A 14680-nucleotide genomic window follows, 5' to 3' on the forward strand; every position below is an offset into this window, starting at 1 on the left:
TTCCCTCCTTCATGAAAATGACTGTGAGGAAATGCTTTCGCTGAAAAGAGATTTTGAGAAGATAGTGATTGTGAAAATTGGATTCTCAAATTCGATTATGGTTACGGTATCCCTTTCCATGATTCGAATTGTGAGATTTGGCAATTAGTCTTAATTGTTTAGACACACATATTGTGACATCCCCAAAATCTCGGCTAGAAAAGACCGATTTCATTTATGCTTTTTAAAATAATTTTCAGAGTAAATCCTTTTAATTTTAAAAGAGATGCGGAATTTGTTCCCAAAAACAAAACATGATAAAATAGATATTTATCAAAACATTTCATAAAGAAATATGATTTCATTTCATAATCAAAAGTCAGGATGTCATGTTCCGATACAGATCATAAAGCATAAACGATAGCATTACAAGTCATTCAACAAATATATACATATACAGACTTGTAAACAAAACAACTTGATGTTCGCCCATCTTAAGCTCTTGCGCCACTTCCTGTAAAATAAATCAACTGAGTGGGTTAGGCTTGGGAGCCTGGTGAGCATATAGGGTTTTCAACCCACAATAATTATATTTAATTTCAACAATCAACAATAAACCCGATTACCCATTCCCGTTATCCTCACCTTACGTTCCTAAAAATAACGTCTATTATAAGGAACCTATTTCAGGATTTTTCATCGGGATGGACATTACTGCAGAGGGGCTTCCTCAACAATAAGTATCCTAAAGGCAACCATGTAGGGGATAGAGTACACCGGTGAACACGTCGTTCACAACACCTACAGGTAATGAGCCTGCTAGTGTTCCACAAGACAGTCTAGAATAGTCCGTGGTCGTCATCCATACTCTGCTGAATGACTAGAATAACACCAATAACACCGAGGCCTCTCATCTGTTTATTACACACCAATTACCTACCCATGTTCTACCCAACATATTAGTAGATAAAAATATACATTTTTATACATTGTTTAAAAACCTGTATAACATGCTTTAAGCAATACATATTCCACATAACAGATGAGGCATACACACATAACACGTATTTCATAGAGAATACATCAGATCTATAAGATAGAAGAGAGTGAATATACACTCACACGTATAACAACCAAATATATACACATAACACGTATTTTATAGGAAATACTACATAATATTGCGTTGGAATGAAAATAACTACACACTCACTTGATCAGAAGATGATCGGGCAGCACTATGGCTTGCAGAAGAGGTGTTTCTCCGTAGATCTGGAAGATCTTCACAAAACCGGGCTCCTCGCGGGCAGCATTTCGGCTCGGGAATAACGCTCTTCAGGATCCTCGGGGCTTCGGATCTTGCTTCAGGGCTTGGGAATGATACTGGGGCTTTGGGGCATAAACGACACGCAAAACAAGGCAAAACTTAGAGAGAGGGAAGAGTTTGAACAAGAGAAAATGGCTGAATTCGAGTTCTATTTATAGGCTGCTGGGTCTGGGATTACGTGGGGCGTAATCTCAAATTACGCAGGGCGTACTCAGTACGCGGGGTGTACTCGCGTTACGTGGGGCGTACTTTGACGTCACTGCGTGCGTCGACTGGTGGCACTCGAGTATTGGTCAGACAAGTTGCATCCGACTGAGTACGCTGGGCGTACTCAAATTACGCTGGGCGTAATTGACTCGTCGAACTTCTAAATTGCGTAACTTTCACATATGAGCTTCGTTTTCGACGTTCTTTATATCCACGCGAAGGTCAGACCATACTCTGCAACTTTCATTTAGACTCCGTCGGCTAATTTTGACTTTTATTTTTATTATTTATTTTTAGAAAGTCGGGACAGAAAAACTTCGTTATAAATTCATAACTTCTTCGTCTGACGTCCGTTCTCGCCTAACTTGTCATCGTTTCGCTACTAACAACGAGATCTTCGTTTCTCATTTAGATTGTTTCGGCTAAAAACCGCTCGATCTCAAATCGAGTATTCAGGCTGCATACTGCTAAGTCGAAACTTAGAAAAATCATAACTTCCTCATACGAAGTCAGATTTGGGCGTTCCTTTTATGCACGCTCTCGGTTTAATAAAATCTACGACTTTCGATTAGATCGCTAAGGCTAAATATCGCTCTATCTTAAATTCATATTTTACGTCACTCGGCGTCGTGTCGATTCTGTCGCGAAACTTCGACAGGTCATAACTTCTTCGTTATAACTCGGATTTTGGCATTCCTTATATCTCCGGAATCCTTGTTTCGACCACTACAACTTTATGCAAAGATATCGGGCGTATCTCACACTTTAATTTTGATGCTTATTTTATTCTAAATTCATTAAATTATAAAAATCAAGAAAGTAAACAAATAAATCACATAATTCACATAATCCACAAATAATACATTTTTATTATTTCAAATTTAGTTACAAAGGTTAACCTAGACTATTACATTGCTAAAAATGGCAAGCCTAGAAACACGGGCGTTACAATTCTCTCCACCTTAGAATGATTCCATCCCCGGAATCACACACCAGCAAACAAATGCGCATAGCGACTCATCATGTCACTCTCCGTCTCCCAGGTGAGATTTGGCCCATTCGTGTGTTTCCATCGGACAAGCACTAACTCCACCATCTTACGTCGCAATTTCTTAGTCTTTCGGTCAACGATTGCCTCCGGTTTCTCAATCAACCTTTTGTTCTCATCGATCCTCAACTCTGAAAGTGGAATTATGTCGGGAACTTCTCCCGTGAACTTCCTCAAATAACACACATGGAAAGTGTTATGAATTCCATTCAGTTCTTCTGGTAGTTCAAGCTTGTAAGCTTGGTTCCCAATCCTCTGAAGAACTTTAAACGGTCCAATAAACCTTGGACTTAACTTTCCCCTTTTTCCAAATCTTATAAGTCTCTCCCACGGCGAGACTTTAAGAAAAACCGAATCTCCAACTTCAAAAGTCATCGGTCTTTGCTTTTTGTCAGTATAACTCTATTGACGATCCTGAGCTGCTAACATTCTCTCCCTAATTATTTTCAACTTTTCAGCAGTTTGATGGACTATCTCCGGCCCCATAAACTGCTTTTCCCCAGCCTCAAGCGAACAAGACGGCGTACGACACTTCTGTCCATACAAAGCTTGATAAGGTGCCATCTTTATGCTCGAGTGAAAACTATTATTATAGGAAAATTCTACCAAAGGTAAATGTTCATCCCAATTACCTAGGAATTCCAAGGTACACGCTCTTAACATATCTTCAAGTGTTTGTATTGTCCGTTAGCTCTGACCATCAGTCTGCGGATGGTAAGTTGTACTTAAACACAACTTGGTACCCAATTCCTCTTGTAAACTTTTCCAAAATCTTGAGGTGAAACGACTATCACGATCCGACACAATTGTTAGCGGAACACCGTGAAGTCTCACAATTTCCTTCACGTAAGAATTCGCAAGCTTTTCCATAGACCATTTCTCATTGGCTGCTATGAAATGCGCACTCTTAGTGAATCGATCAACGACGACCCAAATCATGTCGTGACCATTCTTTGTTCTGGGCAGTTTAGTGACAAAATCCATAGTAATGTCTTCCCACTTACCCATAGGCACAGGCAATGGTTCTAAACTCCCGTACGGTTTCTGACGTTGTGCCTTGACTCTTGCACAAGTCACACACTCGGCCACATACTTCACAATGTCGAGCTTCATCGTCGGCCACCAATAATAGGGTTTCAGGTCCCTATACATTTTAGTGCTACCGGGATGAATTGAGTACATGGTCTTGTGAGCTTCTTCCATAAGAAGATCTCTGACTCCTCCTGTCTTAGGTATCCAAATCCGATCTTGGAACACCTTCAGTCCGTGACTGTTTACACCGAACACCAACGTTTTGCCCAAACGTTCCTCCTTTCGGTCATTCTTCTCCGAAGCTTCCTCTTGAGCTTTCTTTATACTTTCCAAAATGGTTGAGACAACTTCAATTCTCAATGCTCTTGGCCTTCTCTTTTCAAGATTGACTTTCCGACTAAGAGCATCAGCGACAACATTGGCTTTACCGGGGTGGTAAACTATCTCACAGTCGTAGTCTTTAAGTAGTTCCAGCCAGCGTCGTTGCCTCATATTCAATTCTTTCTGACTAAAGAGATATTGGAGACTCTTATGATCAGTGAAAAGTTTGCACTTCGTGCCATAGAGGTAATGCCTCCATATTTTTAGAGCGAAAACTACTGCTGCCAACTCCAAATCATGAGTCGGGTAGTTCTTTTCATGCTCTTTCAGCTGTCGAGATGCATACGCGATCACCTTATCTCTTTGGGTTAAAACACAACCCAATCCAACACCAGACGCATCGCTATAAACAGCGAAGTCTTCAACTCCATCGGGTAGAGAAAGTATCGGTGCCTCGCATAGTTTCTTCTTTAGCTTCTCGAATGCTTCTTTATGCTTATCACTCCAAGCATAAGTAGCTCCTTTGTGGGTCAAAGCTGTTAATCCTAAAAAGCTTCGAATCTCCGTGGGACTTTTTGGTTGTTCCCACTTCATTACAGCTTCAATCTTTGCTGGATCAACCATTATACCTTCTTGGTTGACCACGTGACCCAAGAATTGGACTTCTCGAATCCAAAAATCACATTGGGAGAACATAGCATACAGCTTCTCCTTCTTCAAGACTTCTAACACTTCTCGCAAGTGTCTGCCATGCTCCTCTTGGCTTTTTGAATAAATCAGAATGTCATCAATGAACACTATCACAGATTTATCAAGGAACGGATTACAAACCCTGTTCATTAAATCCATGAGTGCTGCTGGAGCATTGGTTAGTCCAAACGACATAACCAAAAACTCATAGTGTCCATATCGGGTTCTGAATGCAGTCTTCTCTATATCCTGCTCTCTTACTTTTAGCTGATGATATCCTGACCTCAAGTCGATCTTTGAGAAATAACTTGAACCTTGTAGCTGATCGAATAGGTCATCAATCCTCGGCAACGGATATCTATTCTTTATTGTTTCCTTATTCAGCTCTCGGTAATCAATGCACATCCTCATGCTTCCATCTTTCTTCTTTACGAATAACACCGGAGCTCCCCAGGGTGATGAACTAGGTCTAATGAAACCTTTGTCCAATAACTCCTGAAGTTGCATCATTAGCTCCTTCATCTCCGTCGGTGCTAATCGATAAGGTGCTTTTGCAATTGGCGTTGTTCCGGGCAACAAGTCAATACGAAATTCTACTTGTCGATCGGGCGGTAATCCAGGAAGATCTTCGGGAAATACTTCCGGATAATCACACACAATAGGAATATTTTGCATCACCTTCTTTTCCTTCTTAGCATCGATCACGAATGCTAAGTATGATGTACACCCCTTGGTCAAACATTTTCTGGCTTTCATTAGAGAAATGATTCCAGAATTTACTCTGCGTTTATCTCCATACACCATAAACGATTCCTTTCCAGGCGAATTCACTTTCACTATTTTCTTCTTGCATAAAATTTTGACATCATTGGCACTAAGCCAATCCATTCCCAAAACGATGTCGAAACCATTAAGTTCTATAGGTAATAATTCCTCGTGGAACTTATTCCCATTCAAATCAATTAAAATGTTTTTCATACGATGGCTAACAGGTACAATCTTGCCACTAGCAACTTCGACTAATAAAGCATTATCTAGTCTCACAATAGGCAAAGCTAGTTTTCTACCAAATTCATGCGATATAAAGGAGTAGTTGGCTCCATAATCAAATAAAATTTGGGCAGGCAAATTGTTAACGAGAAAGGTACCTGAAGCGACATCAGCTTCATCTTTAGCAGCTTCCAGTGTCATCTAGAATGCTCTCGCCTTTGGCTTCGGCGGAATGTTGGGTCTTGCTGCCTCCTTCTTCTTCGTACAATCTCTTGAGATGTGCCCCTCCTCACCGCAACCATAACAAACATTCTTGGTGAAAGTGCATTCGTTGGCATAATGCCCTGGCTTTCCACATTTGAAGCACGTGGTTTCCCCGCCACACTTCCCATGGTGCTTCTTCTTGCACTTGTCGCACCATTTCGCCTCTACCTTTCCTCCACTTCCTCTCGAATTAGACTTCGAGAATTTACTTTTCTTGCTGGACCCTGAAAATCCATCGATTTTCCTTTTCTCCCCAACCTCTGACCTTTCTAGACCTTTTTCCCTGATCTGGGTCTCAAAATTTCTAGCAGCCCAGATGGCGGCTTTCAATGTGGTTGCTTGCTTAACCATTGGACCATAGTCCGCTGGTAGTCCAAGGGCAAACTTGTTGACCTTAGAGAGTTCTGTAGGCACCAAATATGGGATAAACTTCATCTTTTCCGTGAAACTTGTAGCGTATTCAGTAACGCTCAATTTCCCTTTCTTCAAATTCTGAAACTCATTACTGATTTCCAGAAGGTCCTGCTCGGAGCAGTATTGCAGTTTTAGTTGTTCCAGAAAGTCTTCCCAAGACATTTTGCTTGCTTCTCCCTTGGGCATAGAGTCAGCTAACAGCTTCCACCAACTTAACACGCCAGATTTTAGCAGAGGGATCGCAAGAGCGGTCTTCTGCCTCTTGCTGCATTCGCAACTTTCAAACATAGTCTCCATTTCGGAGACCCAGTCCATAACTTGCACCGGCGTCGGGCTTCCGGATAGGCATGGTGGTTTGGATGCCATGAAATCCTTATACTTGCACCCACGACCATCATTTCCTCCATACTGGTTATTGCGTCTAACCACTGGTTGTTCGTCTTGACCAATGATCCCACTAAAGTTTTCTCCTTTAGACTGCCCTCCATTCTCCTCGGGCTCTTCCGCTTGAATTAACGGTTCTTCATGATTCTGCCTAAGCAGGCATCTTGTTTCTTCCATCTGACGATCTAGCATCATTTGAATCATCATTTGTACACCAGCCATTGTTATCGGCTCAGGTGCAGCAGCTACGACAGGTACTTGCTCGATTACAGGTGGTTGATTCCTGTTTTCATTAGCATTTCCAACTCCGCTTCTTGTTCTCACCATTTTGATCTATACACCGAATAATTTCACCTTATTACTCCAAACGATTTCATGCTAGTTCTAATATCGTACATATACGCTTAGAATCCTAAACACATAAACCTTCAGATTCGGTTGGCAACAAACCGTAGATCCGAACAAATAATATCATATATGGCAACATATAACATTCAGCACATAAAAGCATTTTAGGCAACTTTCCTAAAATAAACTAGTGCTTGTGTCTAAGATCCAACAGACACACACCTCGCAATCTCCACATAGCATCCTAAGTTTAAGTTTAGAAATCCTACAAATTCCTAATTCGCTTAAACTAATGCTCTGATACCAACTGTGACATCCCCAAAATCTCGGCCAGAAAAGACCGATTTCATTTATGCTTTTTAAAATAATTTTCAGAGTAAATCCTTTTAATTTTAAAAGAGATGCGGAATTTGTTCCCAAAAACAAAACATGATAAAATAGATATTTATCAAAACATTTCATAAAGAAATATGATTTCATTTCATAATCAAAAGTCGGGATATCATGTTCCGATACAGATCATAAAGCATAAACGATAGCATTACAAGTCATTCAACAAATATATACATATACAGACTTGTAAACAAAACAACTTGATGTTCGCCCATCTTAAGCTCTTGCACCACTTCCTGTAGAATAAATCAACTGAGTGGGTCAGGCTTGGGAGCCTGGTGAGCATATAGGGTTTTCAACCCACAATAATTATATTTCATTTCAACAATCAACAATAAACCCGATTACCCATTCCCGTTATCCTCACCTTACGTTCCTAAAAATAACGTCTATTATAAGGAACCTATTTCAGGATTTTTCATCGGGATGGACATTACTGCAGAAGGAGCTTCCTCAACAATAAGTATCCTAAAGGCAACCATGTGGGGGATAGAGTACACCGGTGAACACGTCATTCACAACACCTACAGGTAATAAGCCTGCTAGTGTTCCACAGGACAGTCTAGAATAGTCCGTGGTTGTCATCCATACTCTGCTGAATGACTAGAATAACACCAATAACACCGAGGCCTCTCATCTGTTTATTACACACCAATTACCTACCCATGTTCTACCCAACATATTAGTAGATAAAAATATACATTTTTATACATTGTTTAAAAACCTGTATAACATGCTTTAAGCAATACATATTCCACATAACAGATGAGGCATACACACATAACACGTATTTCATAGAGAATACATCAGATCTATAAGATAGAAGAGAGTGAATATACACTCACACGTATAACAACCAAATATATACACATAACACGTATTTTATAGGAAATACTTCATAATATTGCGTTGGAATGAAAATAACTACACACTCACTTGATCAGAAGATGATCGGGCAGCACTACGGCTTGCAGAAGAGGTGTTTCTCCGTAGATCTGGAAGATCTTCACAAAATCGGGCTCCTCGCGGGCAGCGTTTCGGCTCGGGAATAACGCTCTTCGGGATCCTTGGGGCTTCGGATCTTGCTTCAGGGCTCGGGAATGATACCGGGGCTTTGGGGCATAAACGACACGCAAAACGAGGCTAAACTTAGAGAGAGGGAAGAGTTTGAACAAGAGAAAATGGCTGAATTCGAGTTCTATTTATAGGCTGCTAGGTTTGGGATTACGTGGGGCGTAATCTCAAATTACGCAGGGCGTACTCAGTACGCGGGGTGTACTCGCGTTACGCGGGGCGTACTTTGACGTCACTGCGTGCATCGACTGGTGGCACTTGAGTATTGGTCAGACAAGTTGCATCCGACTGAGTACGCTGGACGTACTCAAATTACGCTGGGCGTAATTGACTCGTCGAACTTCTAAATTGCGTAACTTTCACATACGAGCTCCGTTTTCGACGTTCTTTATATCCACGCGAAGGTCAGACCATACTCTACAACTTTTATTTAGACTCCGTCGGCTAATTTTGACTTTAATTTTTATTATTTATTTTTAGAAGGCCAGGACAGAAAAACTTCGTTATAAATTCATAACTTCTTCGTCTGACGTCCGTTCTCGCCTTACTTGTCATCGTTTCGCTACTAACAACGAGATCTTCGTTTCTCATTTAGATTGTTTCGGCTAAAAACCGCTCGATCTTAAATCGAGTATTCAGGCTGCATACTGCTAAGTCGAAACTTAGAAAAATCATAACTTCCTCATACGAAGTCAGATTTGGGCGTTCCTTTTATGCACGCTCTCGGTTTAACGAAATCTACGACTTTCGTTTAGATCGCTAAGGCTAAATATCGCTCTATCTTAAATTCATATTTTACGTCACTCGGCGTCGTGTCGGTTCTGTCGCGAAACTTCGACAGGTCATAACTTCTTCGTTATAACTCGAATTTTGGCATTCCTTATATCTCCGGAATCCTTGTTTCGACCACTACAACTTTATGCAAAGATATCGGGCGTATCTCACACTTTAATTTTGACGCTTATTTTATTCTTAATTCATTAAATTATAAAAATCAAGAAAATAAACACATAAATCATATAATTCACATAATTCACAAATAATACCATTTTATTATTTCAAATTTAGTTACAAAGGTTAACCTAGACTATTACATTGCTAAAAATGGAAAGCCTAGAAACACGGGCGTTACACATATGAACTATCTAAAGGAAAGGTGTATAACCTTGATAAAAGATTATCAAAGCATTAAGTATTAGAAATATGAACTAAAGAAATTCAATAGGCATTGTTTTTCTGAAAGCTAAGCTGTTTCTAAATACATGTCAAAGCTAGTGGGAGCATAATCGTTATGTTTAAAATAATCATCATGATAGTGGGAGCATAAATGTTATGATTGTATGATTATTATGGCAAGTGTTCCAAGTTAGCAATATTAATTATAGAAAACACGAGTCATACTTTGCAAAGTTGTAAGGGTTGAATAGTTGTTTTGCTATAACTAAGGGAGAGAATATTATGCTTCATTTCAAATCTAAAGGCTTAGGTTGTGTAATGTTAATATCTTTAGTCAAAGATACATAGTGTGTTCTTAAATTTCGATTATGATTATGGCATTCCTCTTCATAAAGTTTGAATAATGAGAACGTAGCACATAAAATATTATGGTAAAGTATCATATCTTTATGTAAGACATTGTGCATCGTGTCCTACACGCTTCGGGTATAGGATTTATTGCTAGTGCTATAATATTTGACCATTCTAAAATTTTCCAAATGTATAGTGCATTTAGAGGGAAAAAGAACAAGAATCGGTTTTGACTAAGATAATTAAACAACTATCAAAGGACGATCCAAAGCTTGTTGAGGATTGGTTACTTGTGAGTAGTTGGAAGTATGATATTAGATGGAGCATATCGACATTATTATGAATAGATAAGATTCTATTAAGAATGAGTTGTGATATGGTAAGTATGGAAAGGTTTCTGTATTGGGACTTAGATATTGAGAATCTATGTCTAGATTAGAAACTTTATGCCAAAGGATGTTCAAAGAAATGTACTTTGAGTGAGAGACATCACATCTACGGAATTGCCTAGTAACAATCTATGATAGAGGACTTTGTAATATCATTGGTAATAGTCATTGTGACCTTAGTGCGGCGACATTACAAAAGGATCATTGCATAAAATGTTAGAATCTAACATATTCCATAAGTGGCAAGAATTTTATATTCTTTCATTTGTGAAGAGGATTGGGAGTTGTGAAATCAGTATGATTGGAAATGTGTTCATTTGATCTATTTCACAAAGTAAAAACCATAGGTAAATATTCTGTGCATTCTAAGAGCATGGGACAAGTGTTGTAATTCAAGTAAGAAGTTGATTACCCGAAGCGACAAATAATGAGTAATCAATATGGTGATAAATAAAAGGTTTTTTTATTTATACTCAAACGTTTGAGGCCATATGGGATTAGTATTATCCTTGTGTTTCACTTTGCATGTTTTGACTTCCTGAATAATTTAATTGGTTAAGAACAGTCAAATTATTCAAACGTACCACAGTGGTTCATACGATGGAAGTAGGTATGTATGAAGACTGTCGTGAATTGGTGTGTGGATTGTCTAAAGTGTATTAGACATAAGCAAATGTTTGCTACAACGTTCATGAGTGATTATGAATATGACTTGAGCATTGGATTAAACACACGCTCACTTGCATCATTTCATGGATTTTATCACGAGTGATTGGTGAGACGATAACATCTTATATTCTTGAAACCGAGATGTATGAGTTGTACCTTGCGAGTCGGTTGCACATTGATAATATGTAAACGTACCACTAACTTGGTGTTATAAAACATATTGTTGTGTGTGATTTGGAGAGTAAGTCCAAGCGACAATTGAGTCAAAGTTTATCCGTTCCTTTTATCCAAAGTAGGATAAAAGCGATATATGTGGGCCCCTCGATGATTTAGTGATGGCACCTAAGCGCTTGGCCAAGCCGGGACTAAATTCATGTGTTCAATTGTAGTCTGTTGTCAGTCATCATAAATATGAATTCGGGAAACAACACATAGACAGACAGAATGATTTAGATCGATGTATCAGTCTATACGATAATATCTAGAATGGAGGAATATATGATCCGTTATCTAAAGGACACGCGTATCTGATAAGATCAGAGTTGAAAGCGTTTTTTGAAAGCTACGATTGTAGATCAGTATCTGAATTCATACGCGGAATAGTTATTAGACTTATCCAAGTGGGAGACTGTTGGATTAGTGTCTAAGTCCATAACTATTTTGGTATGTACTTGACCCGATGGTGCATGGTCCTTTTGGGTTGCCTTCACCAAAGCAACTTGATAGGATGAATTATGGAGAGAAAGCATTAAATATGATTTATTAATATATTATGAGAATAATATATTAAAGGAGAATCCATATTGTTTAATTAATATTAGTTAAGAATTAATAAGAATTAATAAGAATTAAGTTTGTGGCTAAAAGAGATTAATTAAACTTAAGGGACTGGAATTGTAATTATAAGATAATTGCAATTGGGCTATGGATTACCTTATATTATAAGGTTGGACGAATTCTATGAGGAAACCCATTAGAAATCGTCCAAGGCTTAGTAAGGAAGTGTCCATGGGTTGCTTAGGGCCTAAGCATCCAAATTAAGGTTTCCTAGTTGAAAACCCTAATAGCCTACATGTATATATAGTACCCTTAAGCCCCAAAACGTGGTTAATTAATTGGTTAAGGTTTCCACTCGTTTTGGGCAGCCACCTTCTCTTCTCCTCTTCATCCTCTTGTTCTTGGTTTTTATGAACCATTAGAGGAGTGATATTTGTGACTCTAAGATTTCTAAAGTCATTACAAGAAGGATTTGAGTTTGTTATTGCTACATAACAATCAAGGTAATATCATAAACCCATTATTATGTTAATATCGATTATCATATGCTAGAATTAGGGTTTATAGTCTTGGATGAATTGCATGTAAAATAGAGAAACCTAGATCCAAGCATTAGGGTTTGTATGAGCACATAGGATGTTCTTATAGCTAAAACCCATCAGAACTTACCAAGAGTAAGGGAAGAACCCACGACCTATGGGAAGTTTGAGTTACAGAGAGAAGAAAAGGGAAGAGAGAAAGAGTGTTTGAGGTTATGAAAAAGCAGATGAGACTTTTTGGGAAATATGTGGAATTAAGATCTCTTGGGTGGATTTGGTTAAGGAAATCCTGATGGAGTGTTAGGATGAGTTGAAAAAGGACAATGATTTGACTAGGTAAGGTGTGAATAGTGGTATAAAGTGGGTGATTACCTTTTGAATAAAATAATGAGTGTTAATCATTATGCAATAAAATGTGTTCTAACTCTTTAAGGTTAGCATAAAATAGGAGTTTGGTGAGTTTAAGTCATGAAAAATAGCGAGTTTGAGGAAGTTAACAGTGCCAAAAACTCCTAAAATTGAAAAAAGGTCCGGAATGGTCAAAATCCGAAATGGGGTTCAGACTTGCGAGGGTTCCGGAGTCAAGAAGCCACTTCAGGATCCAAAATACGAGTTCCGAAGCTGGCCTGCAAGTTCCGGAGTCGAATAAGCAGAATCCGGAGTTACAAGGCGCGAATGAGTGAGGTCCGGAGCAAGCCGGTCTTTCGAGATATGAAGGAGTCCGGATCATTAGGGGATTTCTGAGAAAAACCTTCCGGAATGGATCTGCCCGGTCCATGAGAAGTTCTGAAGCTCAAGAGAGGGTTCCGAATCAGAAGGAAATTCTTGGGCTAATCCTAAGCTCCGGAGTAAGAGGTGTTCCGGAAATAAATAGTGTATTCTAAAATGAGCTTGTTCTTTTGGGTTTTCTATTCTTGTTTTGGGCCGTTTTCAACATAGGAATGGTTAGGATGATATCTGTTGGGATTAAAACCCTAATTGTGATTTGATGAACAAGATGCGGAAAATAAGAACAAACACAATAATGAAGATTATGTCGAATGATCACTCGATTTATTGAAATATGAGGGATAAATTACACTTAAAGCATAGACTAAAGAATCTAACACTAAGAAACCTCGCGTGGCGGCTACATTTTGCCTCACTCTTAACCCTAATTGTGAATAATACATGACTATTTATAGGGAAAAGACAAGTCTTGGGCTTTTAACCTAGAATTCATCAAAGGGGCCCATTGCCATCATCCATGGAGTGCTTTGAAACCCTACAATCTCCCCCTCAAAGTATGGAATGGATGACAATGCTTTAACTTCCAAAACAAGCATCTAGCAAATAAAAAGATCTGCAACGAGGAATATATGAAGCAATCCATGAATCTTGATTCTTCAATAGTCTTCAAACACGGGCTCTAGGATATATAAATCAAGCACTGAAGTAATGTCTTTAAACTTCATTTTCGAATGTAATCCCAAAGAATCTTCATGAAAACCAAACCCGCCATAAAAACCCATTTCAGAACAAAGAAACTGAATCACTTCTTGTCTTTGAAGAGCTCCCCCTCCAAGTCACAACGATCTTCAAATAAGCTAATGATATAAGCCATCAAAAAATATCATGTAACAACCCAAACTTTCAGATTCGTAACGCCACTTGATCGAGAAAATACAAGAAGTCGGAGATATAACAAGTCCTTAGCAGAGCTCGATGAAGAACTTCCGCTGTAAAGGATACTTCTCTGTAAAAACCTTAGTAGAGCTCGATGAAGAACTTCTGTTGTAAAAGCTACCTTCATAATTCTCCCATAAGCTTTATCAAAAATCTTCAACTTTGAAAAGTCACAAATCCAATTTCGAATGGCCATACCAAATTCTCCCCCGATTTATAATAAAAAACATGATTATAAAGCCTTCAAATGGTCATGAGAATGATCTTGAATGGATAAAAATTTACTAAGCTCCCCCGTGACAAAATGATATTAACGATGAAGTATAAAATCCGAAAAAGTCGTGAAAATTTGACGTTATCACGAAAAACGACTTTCCGAACCGCCAAGACTTGATGGAATCATTATTTTGTTGTTCATGAAAAAATATGAGCGTTGAAAAACCAAAACTGTTCACCGGCCCTCAATGTAGTAAAATTTTCTTAATGTTGGGCAGAAACTGTCACTTGCTGAAAGACAGGGGCTGGAATGGAATTTTTGCATCAATACACCCCTTCATTTGTAACAAAAACTGGAAATGGTCCAAAAATACCAATCTGTGAAAACAACAGGGACCAAAAGAACCAATTCGCTGAAGTTTCAGGG

Source organism: Lactuca saligna, chromosome 6 (assembly GCF_052625555.1).
Source record: "Lactuca saligna cultivar CGN05327 chromosome 6, ASM5262555v1, whole genome shotgun sequence".
In the NCBI taxonomy this organism is placed as follows: domain Eukaryota; kingdom Viridiplantae; phylum Streptophyta; class Magnoliopsida; order Asterales; family Asteraceae; genus Lactuca; species Lactuca saligna.